This window comes from Phocoena sinus, chromosome 18 (assembly GCF_008692025.1).
Source record: "Phocoena sinus isolate mPhoSin1 chromosome 18, mPhoSin1.pri, whole genome shotgun sequence".
Classification (NCBI taxonomy): Eukaryota; Metazoa; Chordata; class Mammalia; order Artiodactyla; family Phocoenidae; genus Phocoena; species Phocoena sinus.
The window spans coordinates 12,641,803-12,660,187 of NC_045780.1; the positions used below are offsets into that span (position 1 = coordinate 12,641,803).

Below are 18,385 nucleotides of genomic sequence, written 5' to 3' on the forward strand. Positions count from 1 at the left end.
ACCTACGGACCTCTGAACTGTCTGCTCATTTTGGGTGATTGTGCATATATAGATTTTTCTAGGGAGATAATTCATAGGTATTTGTCTTCAAATTCTTAAAAGAACTTGTGACCACCAGAAGATTTAAAAAAGACAAAAAAGACCCACTGAATTAGAAGAGGAAAAGGAGAAAGTATGAGAGAGAAGGGGAAGAAGCTGAAGAGACTGAAGAGAATAGCTGACTATTCTAACTAAATTGGGTGCTGGGGAAGGGTCTTTAAAAAAGACTAGGAAGAGAATTCTAAGAAGATGGCAGAGTATGAAGCACCAGGAATCTGTCTTCCCACCTAGACAATTACTACACTAGCAGAATCTAATGTGACTATTTTGGAACTCTGGAGTCATTTGAAGGCTGGCAACTTCAGGGGAAGGCTTGGATGGTAAATTGTGGCTTATCTGGGCCGATTTCAGTTCTTAGCACAAGAAGCAGTTACCTAGTCCATATCCCTTGGCAGCAGCCTGCACGGCTTCCGCAGGGAGCCAAGGTAGGCAAAAAGGACTGGGTCCTCCAAACATCAGGTACTTGTGCTCTGATCACCAACTGCTGATCCAATCACAGACACGCAGACAAACTGGAGGGAAGTGTTGATCTTGCACCTCCCACTGGTGCAAGCCCCTTCCCCTCTGGCTGAAGTGACTTCCAGGGGCTTTAAAGGACTGATACTTTTTCTCCACCTCACCCCCTTTTAAGTTTCTCTTTTTTTCCTTTTGGAAGCCAGACATTAAAGACTAGGACAACTTAAGGAACTAGAGAATGAAGAACAAGCCTAACCCCAAGCTAGCAGAGGGAAGACAATAATAAAGATTAAAGCAGAGATAAATGAAACAGAGAACAGAAAACCAATAGAAAAAAATCAATGAAACCAAACTACTGATTCTACAGAAATAAATATGTTATAAAAGAGTAGTATGAACAACCGTAACATGTTACAGTTTATAACATGTAACTGCTATAAAAGAGTAACATGAACAACGGTACTCCAACAAATTAGATAACCTAGATGAACCGGAGAAAAAACAGAAAATCTGAATAGATCTATCACTAGAAGGGGATTGAACAAGTAATCAAAAAATCTCCTAACAAAGAGTCCGGAACTTGCTAATTCACTGGGACCTTGCTAATTCTACCAAACATTTAAAGAACTAATACCAATTGTTCTCAAACTTTTCCAAAAGATTGAAGAAGAGGGAACATTTCCTAACTCACTCCCATGAGGCCAGAATTATCCTGAAACCAACGCCAACAAAGGCACTACAAGAAAAGAAAACCATACTGATGTCCCTTATGAACATGAATGCAAATATCCTCAGCAAAATACGAACAAACTGAATTCAGCAGCATATTAAAAGGATTATACACCATGACCCAGTGGGATTTATTCCTGGAACGCAAGGATGGTTAGACATATAAAAATCAATCAATGTAATATACCGTATGAACAGAAGGAAGGGAAAAAAAACACATGTCATCTCAACTGAGGCAGAAAAGGCATTTGAAAACATTCAACATCCATTCATGAGAAAATGCCAACATACTACAAATAGAAGGACACTATCTCAACATAATAAAAACCATATATTAAAAAACCCACGCAAACATCATACTCAATCGTGAAAGACTGAAAGCTTTTCCTCTAAAATAAGGAACAAGGCAAGGATGCCTGCTTTTGTCACTTCTATTCAACATAATACTGGAAGTTCTACCCAGAACAATTAGGCAAGAAAGAGAAATAAAAGGCATTCAAATTGGAAAGGAAGAAGTAAATTTATCTCTGTTTGCAAATGATATGATCTTATATGTAGAAAACCCTAATGAGTCCACACACACAAAATCTGTTAGAACTAATAACCAAATTCAGCAAAGCACAAGGATACAAAGTCAACATGCAAAAATCAGTTGCATTTCTATACACTAACAGTGAACAATCTGAAAAAGAAATTACAAAACAATCCCATTTACAATAGCATCAAAACAAATAAAATACTCAGGAATTAACCAAAGTGGTGAAAGACTTGTATAATGAAAACTATAAAACACTGCTGAAAGAAATGAAAGACATAAGTAAATGGAAACACATCCCATGTTCATGGATTGAAAGACTTAATATTGTTAAGATGTCAACACTACCCAAAAATATCCCAATTTTTTGGCAGAATAGAAAAATTCATACAGAATCTCAAGGGACCCTGAAATTCGGGTCTTTTGAGCATGAGCTACCCATTCTCTTTGCTTGCCCCTGCAAGAAACACTGTACTTTCCTTCACCATAACCTAGTGTCAGTAGATTGGCTTTGCTGCACACTGGGTGAGTGGACCGAAGTCTGGTTTGGTAACAAACAAAGAGGCGATAGTGCCAGCTTCTCCAGAAGCTGTGGAATGAGAATTCCAGGCAGAAGTTCTAAGAGGGTGGCGTAAGGGTGGGGAGAATTTGGTGAGTTTGGGTAGCTGAAGGAAAGCCTGTGTGGCCAAGGAGGAGTGGGCAAGGAAGTGAGGTGGGAGGGGTGGGCTGGAGGCAGCTCATGATGGACTTTGAAGGCAATGTGTGGAAAATGGATTTTATTTTAAGTGCAAAGGGGAGCCTTTGAATGGGTTTAAAAAACAAAGAAGTTAAATGACCTGATGCATTTTTAAAAGATTACACTGGCTGCTTATGTGGAGAAAAACAGGATGGTAAGAAAGCAGGGAGACCAACTAGAACACACTACGGTACAGGTGAGAGACCACGGGAAACCTAATAGGGCGGTAGCTGTTGAGGAAGGTGGGATCAGTGGAGTGTTGTTTTGTGTTTTTAAGATGGGGATTCTAGTGACCATCTTATGCATTGAGAGAAATTAATCAGTAAAAAAAGGAGAGATTCATGTTGCAAAAGATAGAGGAAGTGGGGCCACAGAAGGGAAGAGGGGAGAATGAGGGCAGATTCAGGTAGGTTTGTCCATCTGGTCACCGGAAGAATGGGAGCATTACCTCTGAGAAAGTCTAATGTCTTGATTGAAGCTTGAGTTAAGACTGGGAGGAGGAGGGATAAGAGACTTCAGGAGCAAGGAAAAGGTGGGAAGTAGGGAGAGGGTGGGAAAACAGGAGTGTGTTCTGAAATACAGATACAAAACAAAAGGCAATCTCCTACAGGGGCCACTTAGCCAGCACGGCTGACAGACAACAAAGCCGTTGTAGGGTCCCACTCCAAGGAGCTTCAGAAAAAGTCAACCTACTCTCGGAAAGGAAGCATTGCTCACTGCTCAGACTGAAACCCGGGCCCTCTACCAGTGGGCTCTTTTCCCTGTATGATACGAGGAGGTGATCAGAGCTGGATAAAGAAGCAGGGCAGCCAAGATGGTACTTGGGTACTTATCTATATGAATCACAAAAATATCACAACACACTCTCAAAATATAAGTTGGTCACATTCCTACTAAAGTAGGCAATGCCCTCAAGTGTGAAAAAATAACACTTCTAAATATTTTTTTGTGATGATCATGCCACCCAGCACCTGGAAATTAGCAAATGAGAGGAAATTCTGAAGTGGTAATACAGAGGATTCATGTTCCTTATAGAAAGGAGTGATTTACTTGATTGCCTTTTGAATCTTTAATATAATAGTTTCAAGGCAGGGACTGAGGATAAATACTTTCATGACTCTGAAAGGATGCACAAGAAACTGACGACATTAGATGCTTCTGGAAAGAAAATGGTGGCTGGGGAGAAGGGTGAAAGACATGTTACTTCTGTACTTTTTGAATTCTGTATCAACTGAAAAACACCTCCAGAGTCAGAAAAATCCTAATAAAAAACCTAGAAGAACTGCAAAAATTAGGAAATGTTTTGCCCATTATTTTTCCAAGCATCGATTCTGCTTCATACTTCAATTTCTTTCTGTATAAACCTTTTATTAACAAAGATTGATTTTTCCCCCACCTTTCCTCAACAGATTTTGAAGCAGAACCATATGATTACTCTCTCTGAGAGGCCTACAGATCTTGGTTCAGCTCTCGTTAAAATGACAAGAAGACTGGATTTCCAGTATCCATTCAAAAAGTAGTGTGCTATTTAAAATGTGGCTCCATGTTTTTTTATTCCCAAGATAAGTCTTGCATTCCCAGTTAGACAATAGGTAGTGAACATCTTACAAGGAGACAACCCATTCATCAGGAGCTCTTACTTATCTTAAAACTTGAATTATATCACCAGAACTCAGCAGAGAGACAAGATAACAGAAAAAAATATAGGTCTTTAACTCACAGTAGGACTCAAATAGGATTGCAACAAAGGAGATTATGTGTTACTTAGAGACTTTTCTTAATTTAGACCAAATTTTAACATGCTTTACTGTTTGTATTAGAATGTTTTGACTGAAATTTCATGTATGCACAAATGTATATCATCACATTAGACAGTGCAATTCTTTCTTTCCTCCCTCCTATATTTGTAACTCTTAGTGTATTTATAAAACATTCCACATTCTTAAGGAAAATAGAATCAAGGCCAACTATTTCAGCATGGATGATTTATCAATTACAAATTGAAGATCCTCAGAAATCTATTTTTACCGAATTGTTTATAAACTGAATAACTGTTGCCCTTAAAAAAAACCAAACTTTCTGTACCTTAGCAACCACAAAAAGATACAACACAAGGCATCTTAAAGGTGCCCTTACTCGAAGCAATTCTGATCTATGAAAATCTGGCTTTGCCACAAATGTAAATTTGGGAGAGATTATTTGTCTTACAAAATGACTCATTATAAATGTAAAAGTATGCTGCAATTTACAAAAATCTGATTGAGCTTTTTCAGGAATAAATACCCTTTCATTCAATAAATATTTACCAAGTTGTCTATGTTGCAGTTCCTTTAGTTAACTGTTAAAACCTTACATATTTTGCTTCTAAAGGTATATCTAATAGAAACAATCTAGACTCCTTAGTAGAATTAAGAGAGTTCACATTATATGACTACTTCTAAAATACAACTCTAACTTTAAAAACATATTCTGGAGGGCTTCCCTGGTGGCACAGTGGTTGAGAGTCCTCCTGCCGATGCCAGGGACACGGGTTTGTGCCCCAGTCCGGGAAGATCCCACAGCAGTGAGAGGCCCACGTACCGCAAAAAAAAAAAACCAAAAAAAAACCCCGTATTCTGGCCATCTTATCATCTAAACATTTTCGTTAGGCAGTAAAGAACCCCATTGTTAGCAAACTGCAGAGCAAATCAAATTAGCTTTCGGGACGCTTTATCTTCTAAACTCTTTGCCCATCAAAACACCAAACATCCTTAAAACTTTAAGAATTTTACAAACCTGCCAGCTTTTTTGTAAGCAATACGGTATTATTTTACTGATGTAGTCAATAAACCACTTTTAAAAAATGCTCCCAGTGTGTCCTTCAGAAAACTGTATTATTCTAAATATCAGATGATATCCATGTAGAATAGCTTAGCTCAAATTCAGAAAAGGGATATTTCCCTTTTTCTAAATAGATGTATTGAAATTGTTTTTCTAGGTAAGGAGGTATATTTCCACCTTCTCATTGTTATAAAGTCACCCCAGGACACCTTGGATGTCATTTTTTAACCCTGATGAGTGTTTAGGAACAATAGAAATGTGTTTGCCTCCAACAAGTACATCCTCCTTCTCTCTCTGTCTCCCCGCCCCTGCACCCACGTTTCTCAATAAATGCTGTTCAGCCCAAATATGGGGAATGTGCTGTGGTGACACAGCAGAACAGTGCATGACAGCCACACCACGCAGAGGACAGAAACATGTTTTTTCAAATCTCCCTATTTTTCATTCAGAACTTCTTATATATCAACACACAAGTAATGCTCAGGGGGCTTACTCAAAAAAAGGTTTTTAAAATTTATTTCTGTAACTCCAGCCTGTAATTATGGTAAACACAAGTGATCTTTCACTTTTCCCCTTTCTACTTTGTTCCTCTGAGAAATGCAGATCTACAGCAGAGTGAATGGCCATTTGCCTGGCATGACCAAAGAATCTTGTTACCTTCCCTTGTGCTTAGGTGCACTCCTAGTAGTAGGGGTTATTTCTACACAGCCTCTAAATTACCCTGCAAAGCCATCCTGAAGTAATTCTCCACATTTTCTTTCCTTTTCTTTCTCTCTCTCTCTTTCTTGCTTTCTTTCTTTCTTTTCCTTCCTTCTTCCTCTCCCTCCCTCCCTCCCTCCCTCCTTTCTTTCTTTCTTCATTTCCTCCCTCCCTCCCTTCCTTCTTTCTTTCTATGAGGTACAAGTGACTTATTAGTTCCAGGTGTGCAACATAGCGATTCAACATTTTTATAGATTACACACCATACTAAGTTGTTATAATATCATTGACTATATTCCCTGTGCTGTACTTTACACCCCTGTGATTTATTTTATGACTGGTAGTTTGTACATTTTCATTCATTCTTTGATTCAGTCAACAAACCTTTGAGTCTCTACCATGCGTTAGGTGCTGTGCTGTGTGCTAAAACTATACAACAGCTTCCCAGATTCAAAGTCTTCATTACCTAAGGAATTAAAAGAATCTAAGTCAGGACACAAGGCCATTAAACTGCTTCAAAATATTTAGAGTCTTAAACATGCAATGAGGGATATTTGGGGGGATATTTTTGGCTTTGCCAAATGGTTTATGGGGAAGTGTTGCTTTGTTTTATTTTATTTTTATTTTAAACATAGGTGGCAACAAGTGATTTCATCAGAGAGTCTAAAATTCTGGGCCAGCCCAGAAGCAATCTATTTTCTTCACTGTGCCAGGGGTGTAACTGGCACCCCTCAGGACAGTTTCCCTGTTCCCTAGACCTGTGGAAGGACCATGAGACATGAACTTGAGCTGCTCCAACTTGTTAGGTTTTTCTCCAGGTAGAATCTCTAAAAACGTAGATGCGATATAACTGAGGAAACGACACCATTTAGAGTCCTAACATTTTTGTGCTGTAAATTTATCTACTCCTGCCGTTCCACTGGGCATCTGTTAACTGCTACTGTCCCACCGTGCAAGCAAGTACTTCTTTAGACCTACGGTTAGGATTCTCGCCCTTGAGAAAGAATTCCAGAAACTAAAAACAAAACAAAACGAAAAACGGAATCCGTGCTGGAGTCAAAGTGAGCTCACCCATTGTAATGAGCTCTGTACATTTTCAAGCTAGAAAAACTCACACCCAGAAGGATGAAAAGGTGCAAGGCAGTGTTAGGAAAATTTTTGTCAATTATGATGATAATATCATTGAAATAAATACAACATGGCATTATTGGGTGACTAGGCTTAATTGTACCACTGACTTGAAAGATTAAGCTGGACGGAAGTTCACCTCCTATTGGAGTCACCCAGGCCAGACAGACATAAGGAAGGAGTCTTATAAGATTATGGCTGATGGCCCATTAACCAAGAGGATAGCTGTGAATAATGAAGTCAATCATTGTGCAGAGCAAAAATTCTTCCATTGTAGATTTAGTCACTGAATCTAGACTAACAAGTAGATTTTTATGTGCTAAGGAGTCATGAAACACAGCAAGAGGCAAGAGGAAGTGCCCCAGCATACAAAGGCACTCCCCTCCCCGGCAAGTGTAAAAACAGCAGGAAAGACATTCTCAACCTTACAAACGATGACAAGACCCACAAACTAGCTAAACTGAGTTCTTACTATGAAGCCTTAGATGTCAGGCTAAGGCTTCACATTTTGACAAAATCAACCAAAACTTTTCATCAAACAGCCTGCTTACACTTAACGGATCCTTTGAGCTTTAAAACTGACATCACCACTGCCCATAAAAATTCCAGTCTTTTTAGAATGACCCGTGTCATACCATATCAGGGACAACGTACCTGTTTTCTCAGTTGGTTAAACTGTTACTCAGCAGATAATATCTCAGCGATGCTTAACTTTAAAATCAAGCATGAAGCCACAACTGAGGTAGATCACTATTTGCATACTTGAGCAGCAAAGCAAACAGAGTAATAAGTGAGATGTAGTTTCAAACAAAGAATATGTGAAGACATTTGCCAAGCAAGATCTCAAGCAGAATACAGAACAACTCAGTGTTCTCCAGTCTTCTGGAAATCCTGGCACTTTATTTGGCTAGAAATTTTTAGTTGTAAGAGTAGAATGTAAGTAAAAATCATTAATATGTCCTCACTTGATTTATTAATAGACTTCTTGTTGAAAACCTAACTTTGTCTGAAATACCAAGTGTTGATAAGAATGTGATTAACAAAAATTGATAGGAATAGGTGGATCAGTACTTTGCAAACAATTTGTTATCTTGTGAAGTTGAAATTTGCATCTTTAGACTTAGCAACTCCACAACCGGATGTATGTCCTCCACTAGTTTTCAAACCTCAGGTAGAAATGGTTAATAGGGGCTACCCTGGTGGCACAGTGGTTGAGAGTCCGCCTGCCGATGCAGAGGACATGGGTTCGTGCCCTGGTCCGGGAAGATCCCACATGCCGCAGAGCGGCTGGGCTGGTGAGCCATGGCCGCTGTGCCTGGCGTCCGGAGCCTGTGCTCCGCAACGGGAGAGGCCACAACAGTGAGAGGCCAGCGTACCGCAAAAAAAAAAAAATGGTTAATAAAATCCAACTTATTTGATCTCTATCAGTATTTTAAAAAATAGACTGGGTTTTATCAGCGTCATTGCTCAGAGTAGGGAAAAGTATTATATCTTGAAGTTGTGTATATGTCCTGTTGGGTTATAGTTAAAACCATGTGAAAGGCACTGTCCTAAATGACACTACTGCATATACGGTAATACTTATATAGCAGCATTATTCAAAATAGCACAAATTTGGAAATAACCCATCCATCAACTAGAGAATGAACAGATAAATGATGGAATAATCTCACAGTGAAATATCATAACTAACTATACTGAGGGTTGATCTTAGAGATAAAATGTTAAATGAAAAACAAAGTAGAGCCTAGAAGACTATACAGAGTATGAAATCATTTTTATAAAGTTTAAAAACAGATAAACAAAAATTAAATATCACAGAGATACATACATGTTATCAAATTATATTTTAAAGATCAAAGCAATGAAAACACACAATTCAAGCTATTAATACTTGAGGCAGAAGAGTAGCACAAGAATTCCCCATCTTTCCTGCCTTGCCCTGCGCCCAGTCTTTCCTCCTTTCTCTCTCCCTTCCTTTTATCTTTTTTTTTTTTTGCGGTACATGGGCCTCTCACTGTTGTGTTGTGGCCTCTCCCATTGCGGAGCACAGGCTCCAGATGCGCAGGCTCAATGGCCATGGCTCACGGGCCCAGCTGCTCCGCGGCATGTGGGATCTTCCCGGATCGGGGCACGAACCCATGTCCCCTGCATCGGCAGGCGGACTCTCAACCACTGCGCCACCAGGAAAGTCCCCTTTTTTCTTTAATTAAAATAATGAGAGCATTTTCTCCCCTTGATTTTAAAAGCATTTTGTGTTCATGAAAGAAAGAAAAAAAAAAGCAAACCTAGAAAAATATGGAAAATTTCTTAAAAAGAGAGTCCCAAAATGACTGTTCATTCACACAGAAGTGCTAACCATTGTTAACATTTTTATGAACTTAAAACTCTTTCTTCTAAATAAAAATATTGTAAAATAGGGTTAGTTCACAGATATGTCTTATATTCTGCCTATTTCAATGAATGAAATATTGTAAGCATTTTCACGTTAGTATTTTGTTTTTCAAGTTTTGTGATAGAGTAATATTCAGCTTTCAATTTTAACTCTAAGTTGCATTTTTATTTCACTTACAATACTTTCTTGTGCCATAATTTAAAAAAAAAAACAGATTTTGAGCACTCCCTGTACAGATTTTACAGTTGGTTGTCAACAGTTTCAGACTAATTGCTAAAACGAAAACAAAATAAACCCAGAGGCATTTTGCCTCTAGTCATATCTAAATCAGTCAAAGCATTTTACAATTCTAATTATGTAAGTTGCTCATTAAGCTATTATTCTTACAAAAGTTAAAACACAGATAAGATTAAATTTCATTTGATCATCAACCACAGTTCCCAAATCCTCATTTCCTTCCTGGTATAACTACCTCTTTGGGCTTATTTTTAGATATTTTCCTCTTCATATTCACATATAGATAGGTCCTCACCAAAAAAATATAGTATTAGTTTGAATTTTAAAAAATATTTAATCATTCTGCAACTTGCCTGAGGGTATTTTCTATGTTAGTATTATATAAATCTACTTTATTCTTTTAAAATGCTGCAATATAGTATTCCATATTATGACAAAGCCCTTTTCTGCTTAAGCCCAGCCTGCCATTCAAAGGACTCTACCAGAGTGGGAAATCTACTGATAAAATATATTTATGTTTACCTGCTTGAAAACTGGCATCAGCTTAAGGAATGTGGGGTATCTTGAGAGGATGTGAAATGGTATCTCACAGTAGTTTGACTGGCATTTCCCTAATGATTAATGATGCTGAGCATCTTTTCACATGCTTCTTGGTGATGTGTGTATCTTCTTTAGAGAAAAGTCTGCTCAAGTCCTCTGCCCATTTTAAAACTGCATTGTTAGTCTTTGTGTGTTGCACTGTAAGAGTTCTTTATACATTCTGGATATAGAGATTCTGAGATACATGATTTGCAAATATTTTCCCCTTTCTATATGTTGTATTTTTACTTTCATGATAATGCTCTTTGATGCACAGAAGTTTTTAATTTTGATGACGTCCAATTTATTTACTTTTTCTTTTGTCACTTGTGCTTCTGGAGTCCTATCTAAGAACTCATTGCCAAATTCAAGGTCATAATTAATTTACCCCTATGTCTTTTTCTAAGAGTTTTATGGTTTTAGCACTTTTATTTAGGTCTTTGATCATTTTCAGTTAATTCTGTGTATAGTGTGAGATAGGAGTCTCATTTCATTTTTTTGCATGTGGATACTCAGTTATCCCAGCACCATTTGTTGAAGAGATTATTCTTTCCCCATGGAGTGTTCTTAACACCTTTGTCAAAACTCAATCAGCCACAGATCCACAGATGGTTGGTTTTATTTCTGGGCTTTCAATTCTATTCCATTGATCTAATTAGCCTTATGCTAATACCACACTTTTTTGATTTCTGTAGCTTTGTAGTAAGTTTGAAACCAGGAAGTGTGAGCCTTCCAACTTTGTTCTCCTTTTTCAAGACTGTTTTGTATTTTATTTATTTTTATGGTTTATTGTCTCTTTTCTCCCACCATGACATAGGCTCAATTAGGACGTGGATTTTTGTCCATTTTGATCACCACTGTACCCCAGGCTCCTAGAATAGGGTTTAGCATATAGTAGGTGCTTATATTTGCTAAATGAATGAATGAGGTCCTGAGAAGACAGAGTTGTCCACAGCTCAGAGAAAGTGGTGGGGGTGAGAGGAGAAAAGGAAAAGAGAGGAAGATAATACCATGGTTGAGCAATTCCTGTCAGAGAAGAGTTGAAATGGCAGGAAGGCAGGTGGTTTAGGCTTGGGCTCTGGTGCCAAGGGACCCTTTCAAAGCCATATTGTCAGTGGGGCAGGAGCAGCTGGAGCCATTCTGGTGTGTGTCAGTATTTAGTAATTCACACATACTAAAGCTAAAAATCATTTCGTTACTATCACATTGAACATTTTATATTTTTCAAAAACAAACCATCAGATGAGATGAAGCAGAATAACCATAGATTGTCTTCTCTGAACTGAGAGGGAAAAGAGCTTTTGCATCTTATCTCAAGTGTCTCCATAGCTTTTAGGATACATAAATAATTATTTTTGATAAGTTTATGTAGTTTTACAATCATATCAGAAAACATACCCTGCAATGCAAAAGTACCATACTGACCTTCTAAAAAAGTTCCAAACGAAATCTTCATTAAACACATTTATCACATTTAGTTAAATTAAATGAGTGAGCAGTGACATCAGCAAGCCTGAACACTATTGTTACTAATGGGACAGAAGCCAGTGAAGAAAAAGCAGCGCTAGAGTATGTGGTGCAGTTTAAGATAAATGCTTTGGCAATTTTCTTTGATGCTCATTGCTTCCTTTTACCATGTAAAATTTTTTAAATGTAAATAATTAAGGAAGTATGAAGAGCACCACTATTGTTGAATGTATATTATGTAAACTGCCACTGAATAATTGCATTTTTCCTACATAACAGCAAACACTGCTGCTGTGAGATGAAGTAATCTATTGCCACTCCACAAATTAAGCCATATGGCCCCATCTGTTTCTAGGTTCCAAGACAGCACACCTACTTGCTAATAAAGAACCTGTTAATCAGAGGATGCAAATAGGCCTCTTATTTAACTTTTTCAAAATCAACAAGGTGTTGTTGATGTAGTTTGGCAGAGAGTCTGATTTATTAAGGGAGTGAGATATGCATCTCCTCATCTGATAATGATTTAAAACAATATGTGAAGTATATAAGCTGTCACTAAAAGGGCACAGCTCTGGGATTTGCCAGGTGCTAATCGCTCCACTCAAACCCTCAGGGAAAATGTACAATTTCCCCGGGCAGTCATCCCAGGTTTAATTATATTCTGGGAGTTTTATTCCCTGGACAGAGGTGACAGTCTGGAGAGAGCTTTGCCTCAACTTGGTCTTCAACTTAGCGACTAAATGACCATGGAGAATTCACCACCTCATCTGCAAAACCCACTCCGGGAGGCAATATTGCTGTTCATCCCTCAAATCCAGCTCACGTGACTTTCCCAGATGAATTCTCTTCTCAGTCAGTAGCTTATACACATTACTATTTTCACTTTGGATCGTAATTTATTTGTTCATCTGTCTCTCCTCTATTAAATGACAGTCTTTAAGGACAGAAACGGTCTTATTCATCTCTGTAGCTCCAATCCCTCCCATAAAATCTGCATTTAATAAATATTTATGATTACTTGTGTGACGGCACTATGTCACCTAGTGCTGGTGCCTGGGAAATGGTAGCTGCTTAATAAGTATTAATTACCAGAAATTTTCTTTACTCAAAATTGCACTTGTTTTCCCCTTTTTATGACATCTTGCTGTTGGAACTCAACTCAGGCTCTTACCATCCTAGACCAGTGGTTTTCAAGGAGGGAGGAGGGGTAATTTTACCCCCCTTGGGTCACTTGGCAAGTCTGGAGGCATTTTTGGTTGCCACAACTGGGCTGGAGGGAGTGGGTGCCACTGGCATCTAGCAGGTAGAGGCCAGGGATAATGCTAAACCTCCTACAACTCAGAGGACAGCACCCCACAATTACCCAACCCCAAACACCAGTAGAGTCAAAGCTGAGAAATGCTGACCTAGGCTTTCATTTCTTGAAATTGACTCCTGGTCATTCTACTCTATTCCTACTCTTTCTCTCCTCTAATCTATTCTTCTGAAAAATCCTTTCTTCTAATTGAGGTATAATTGATATATAACATTATATTAGTTTCAGGTGTGCAAGACAATGATTTGATATTTGTCCATATTGCAAAATAATCAACACAGTAAGTCTAGTTACCATCTGTCATCATACCTAGTTACATAAATTTTTTTCTTGTGATGAGAACTTCTAAGATCTACTCTCTCAGCAACTTTCAAATATGCAGCACTATACAGTATGATCACGTGTCACCATGCTGTACATCACATTCCCATGACTCATTTATGTTATAAATTATACCTTTTGACCCCCTTCAACTATTCTGCTCCCTCCCCCACACACACCTCTGGCAACCACCAATCTGTTCTGTGTATCTATGAGGTTGGCTTTTTTGGGGTTTTTTTTTTTGGATACCACACATAAATGAGACTAAAAATATTTATTGTCCTTATCCTGTTCAAAAGGTCTTACACTTTTTAAAATATCTTTGTTTTTCAGTTAAGAGTTGCTGCTGGATTTTCAATTATACTATCACCATATTAATATGTCAAAAGCAGAACTAGAAACAAGTTTTAAAAATTCTTATTTCTAATCTACCTGCATTACAACTCTCTTAACTCAAACGAAAGCTTTTAAATGAGAAGGACACTGAGGGGCCAAAAACGGACTCTAGGGGACGGCAGCTAATTTTTCTTCAGTGATCCAACTTTCTAGAGCTACAAAGACCAAATGGCCCTTCTAATTTCATTTGCAGAACAACTGCTGTGTCACTGAATGTTATATCACACACTGGACTCTTATCTCTTTTGCTGGCTAGATATCCTCTAACCTAACTATGATTTGTTTAAAATTAATGTGACCTAAGATTGGTGGGGTTTTAGAAACAAAGAATCTTTTTAAATATCTGCTTTCTTTTTTTTTTTTTTTTGCGGTTCGCGGGCCTCTCACTGCTGCGGCCTCTCCCATTGCGGAGCACAGGCTCCAGACGCGCAGGCCCAGCGGCCATGGCTCACGGGCCCAGCCGCTCCGCGGCATGTGGGATCCTCCCGGACCGGGGCACGAACCCGTGTCCCCTGCGTCAGCAGGCGGACTCTCAACCACTGCGCCACCAGGGAAGCCCCTGCTTTCTTTTACTTATATGACTGTATGTTATGAAACTCCACAGAATTCTTAAATGTGAAAAGTAATATACACAAATAGGTGGAAAATACATATATACATATAGTAGTTTTTTAGACTCTTTCCATTAAAAATCACATTCCACGCAAATCATATATCTGATAAGGGATTCATATCCAGAATGTATAAAGAACTCAACAACAAAAAAACCCCAAACAACTCAGTTGAAAAGTGGGCAAAGCACTTGAATAGACATTTCTCCAGAGAAGATATACAAGTGGCCAATAAGCCTGTGATAAGGTGCTCAACGTCATTAGTCACTGGGGAAATTCAAATCAAAACCACAATGGGATAACACTTCATACCCTTTAGAATGGCTGTTATCAAGAAAACAGAAACTAACAAGCATTGACAAGAATGTGAAAAAATTAGAACCTTTGTGCACTGTTGGTAGGAAGGTAAAATGGCTCAGCAGCTGTGGAAAACAGTTTGGCAGCTCCTCAAAAATTAAATGTAGAATTTCCACAGGACCCAATAATTGCACTCCTAGGTATATACACAAAGGAAAACAGATACACAGACACTGATTGGTACTCATATACCAATGCTCAGAGCAGCATTATTCACAATATCCAAAAGATGGAAACAACCTACGTGTCCATCAACAGAAGAATGGATAAACAAAATGGGTCATACATACAATGAACTATTATTCAACCTTAAAAAGAAGGGAGTTCTGACACATACTACAACACGGATGAAACTTGAAGACGTTATGCTAATGAAATGAGCTAAACACAAAAGTATGATTCCACTTACATGAAGTAAATAAAACAGGCAAATTCATAGCAACGGAAAGTATAATAGAAGCTACCAGGACTGAAAGGAAAGGGAAGGGGGCGTTTTTGTTTAATGGGTACAGAGTTACAAGTGAGAGGATGGAAAAGTTCTGGAGATGGATAGTGGTGGCGGAAGCATAGCAACATGAATATACTTAATGCCATTGAATTATACACTTAAAAATGGTAACTTTTATGTATATTTTACCACAAGAAAAATCTTATTCCAAATGTTATGATAATTTGCTTCATCACTACCTTCAAGGGATTTTACAAATAAAGTCTCCTTCTGCCAAAATCAGAGGGTTTTTTAAAACTCTAATTTTGAGATGGAAAATAATGTGCCATTGGTACATGGAAGCCTTGAAAGAAACTAAAATCCCTAATAACAAAATGCTGGGAAATCTTCACACACAGCCCAGGCCCAATTATGTAGGTTACTCACCTTTCAATGGCCCACACTCACTGCAGGACCATCATAGTTTTGTGCAGTCCGGGCATTCTGCCTGCCTTTCAGATCTTTTCTTCCACTTAATGCGGAATCATATAAACATATCAATTTTCTCTGACAGTGGTAGTTTGGGGCGGCTGGGGAAGAGGGGAGTACTGTTTTAAAAATAACATTTCCTTCTACACGAAGAAAAAGGGGAAAATATGGAACAATCTCTAGAGAAATTATTTTTATTTTATTTTATTTTTTTAACATCTTTATTGGAGTATAATTGCTTTACAATGGTGTGTCAATTTCTGCTTCACAACAAAATGAATCAGTTATATATATACATATGCTCCCATATCTCTTCCCGCTTGCGTCTCCCTCCTTCCAACCCTCCCTATCCCACCCCTCCAGGCGGTCACAAAGCACCAAGCTGATCTCCCTGTGCTATGTGGCTGCTTCCCACTAGCTATCTGCCTTACGTTTGGTAGTGTATATATGTCCATGCCTCTCTCTCACTTTGTCACAGTTTACCCTTCCCCCTCCCCACATCCTCAAGTCCATTTCTAGAGAGATTATTTTTAAAAATGAGATCTACTTTCTATCTCAGAACCAACCAAGAGCAAGTCTATATACCGCTAATTGATATTATTGAGCTTTATTTTCTTGGAATCACTTATTCTCATACAAAACAAATAACTAAATTAAACAAACATCCACAGATTCATCAGCTGTAAGCATTTTGAAAGAAAGCAGAAATATAAACTCCTTTTCATGCACTATCACATACGATATTTAAAGTTGCGTTAAAACCTACTAATATTCCAGAATCTCTAGGACTTCAAATCTATTGGAAGGTCCACACAATTTGAAATTCATTCTGCCATAAAATTGACTTTATAATCCTTCCTGGAATATAATAGAATCTATATATAGGACTATAATAGGATTATAATAGAACTATAATAGAATCTACTGCATGGGAATATTATTGGGTTAAACAACCTTACCTTATACTACACAACTAAGTACAAGAATATTTGAAGTTAGTTTTTAAATATATTTTTTATCATCACTCCTGGATTTGGTTATACTGTGGCCCAGAGGAAGTGACATATGATCATTTGATTCTCATCTGATAAAGGCTCACAGACAGGGCTTCCCTGGTGGCGCAGTGGTTGAGAGCCCGCCTGCCAATTCAGGGGACGCGGGTTTGTGCCCCGGTCTGGGAAGATCCCACATGCCGCGGAGCGGCTGGGCCTGTGAGCCATGGACGCTGAGCCTGCGCGTCCGGAGCCTGTGCTCCGCAACGGGGGAGGCCACAACAGTAAGAGGTCCGCGTGCTGCAAAAAAAAAAAGCTCACAGGTATATCAAAACCTTCATAATGCATAAAGCACACACTCAATCTCACTTTAAAACAGAACTCCTCCAACAGCAGATTGGTTTCTTTTTATATTAATACTGAATTTCACATAAAATAAAGGCCCTAACTACAAGTGATATATTATGCCTAAACCAAGACATGGTTTACTAGGCAGCCTTGTGTTCATAATATGAAGTGCTAAAGTAAGCTGATATCATTGGAACTTATGCTTAATAAGCCTGTGAGAAGTCTTAATCTATGTTCACTTAAATCCCTGAGACACAGTTCTCTTGGCATTCATATAGTTTGATTTTTCAGCTAGAATGTCAATGTTGGTTAGACATCATTTATTAAATTTCTGATTCAGAATTATTCTGGAATTAGAATTATTGGAGATTTAGAATTATTTCTTAAAATAGAGAGACAAGAAACATTTTTTTTTTTTTTTTTTTGCAGTAGTGGGCCTCTCACTGTTGTGGTCTCTCCCGTTTTGGAGCACAGGCTCCGGGCGCGCAGGCTCAGTGGCCATGGCTCACGGGCCCAGCCGCTCCACGGCATGTGGGATTCTCCCGGACCGGGGCACGAACCCGTGTCCCCTGCATCGGCAGGCGGACTCTCAACCACTGCGCCACCAGGGAAGCCCCACGTTTTTGTTTTAAAGGTTGACTGAGGGAATCTAAAGAACACACCTAATCGTGTGGGTCACTTTTAAGGCAGACTTAGAATGCTACATATTTTTTCCATGTAGTATTCTGAATATTAAGAGCAAGATTAAACATTGTGTAAGAGGAAGCAATTCATAACACTTATAAGAGAATGTCAACACTACCTTGGGAAGATTACGGCATAAGCTTCTAGCATTCCAATCTATATCCTTTACACTGTCAGCAAATGCCTGGAAATACTGTATACCACCCCACAAGTGTGATATTTTATTATTCAAGTTTGGAAGGGCCCACAGTTTAACTACTGATTCCATGAACAATAGACTACATAATGTAATGGATTGAAAACACAGGAACTGGAGGAAGAAGACTTGAGTCTGAATGTTAGCTCCACTGCTAATTAACTGAGACCTTCAAATTAAACACTTCAATCCTGTTTTCTCCTCCGTAAAACTGAAACAATAATCATTACTTTTCATACGGAGAGGATGTGTACAAAAACAATTTGAAAACTGTAAACTATGTAAGGACACTCTTTTTTTATTTTTAACAGTTATACTTCTGCTTATTCCTTATGCATACCTCACTGTACAAATAAAATGTATCCCCAC

General features: G+C 38.4%; 1 protein-coding gene across 11 annotated transcripts in view; it reads right to left on the minus strand.

The window, feature by feature from the left end:
• SMAD9 (SMAD family member 9) overlaps positions 1-18,385 on the minus strand; it is a 64,678-nt gene that overhangs the window by 35,033 nt on the left and 11,260 nt on the right. For 3 of the 11 annotated variants that reach the window (XM_032611184.1, XM_032611183.1, XM_032611180.1), the window contains exon 1: positions 6,459-6,666. The exons of 6 other annotated variants lie outside the window; for them this stretch is intronic. The gene's annotated coding sequence lies outside the window, so the exon portion shown is untranslated. Of the gene's footprint in view, positions 1-6,458; positions 6,667-18,385 lie in introns of those variants that run through there. 2 more of the 11 variants (XM_032611189.1, XM_032611179.1) reach the window with 1 other exon arrangement.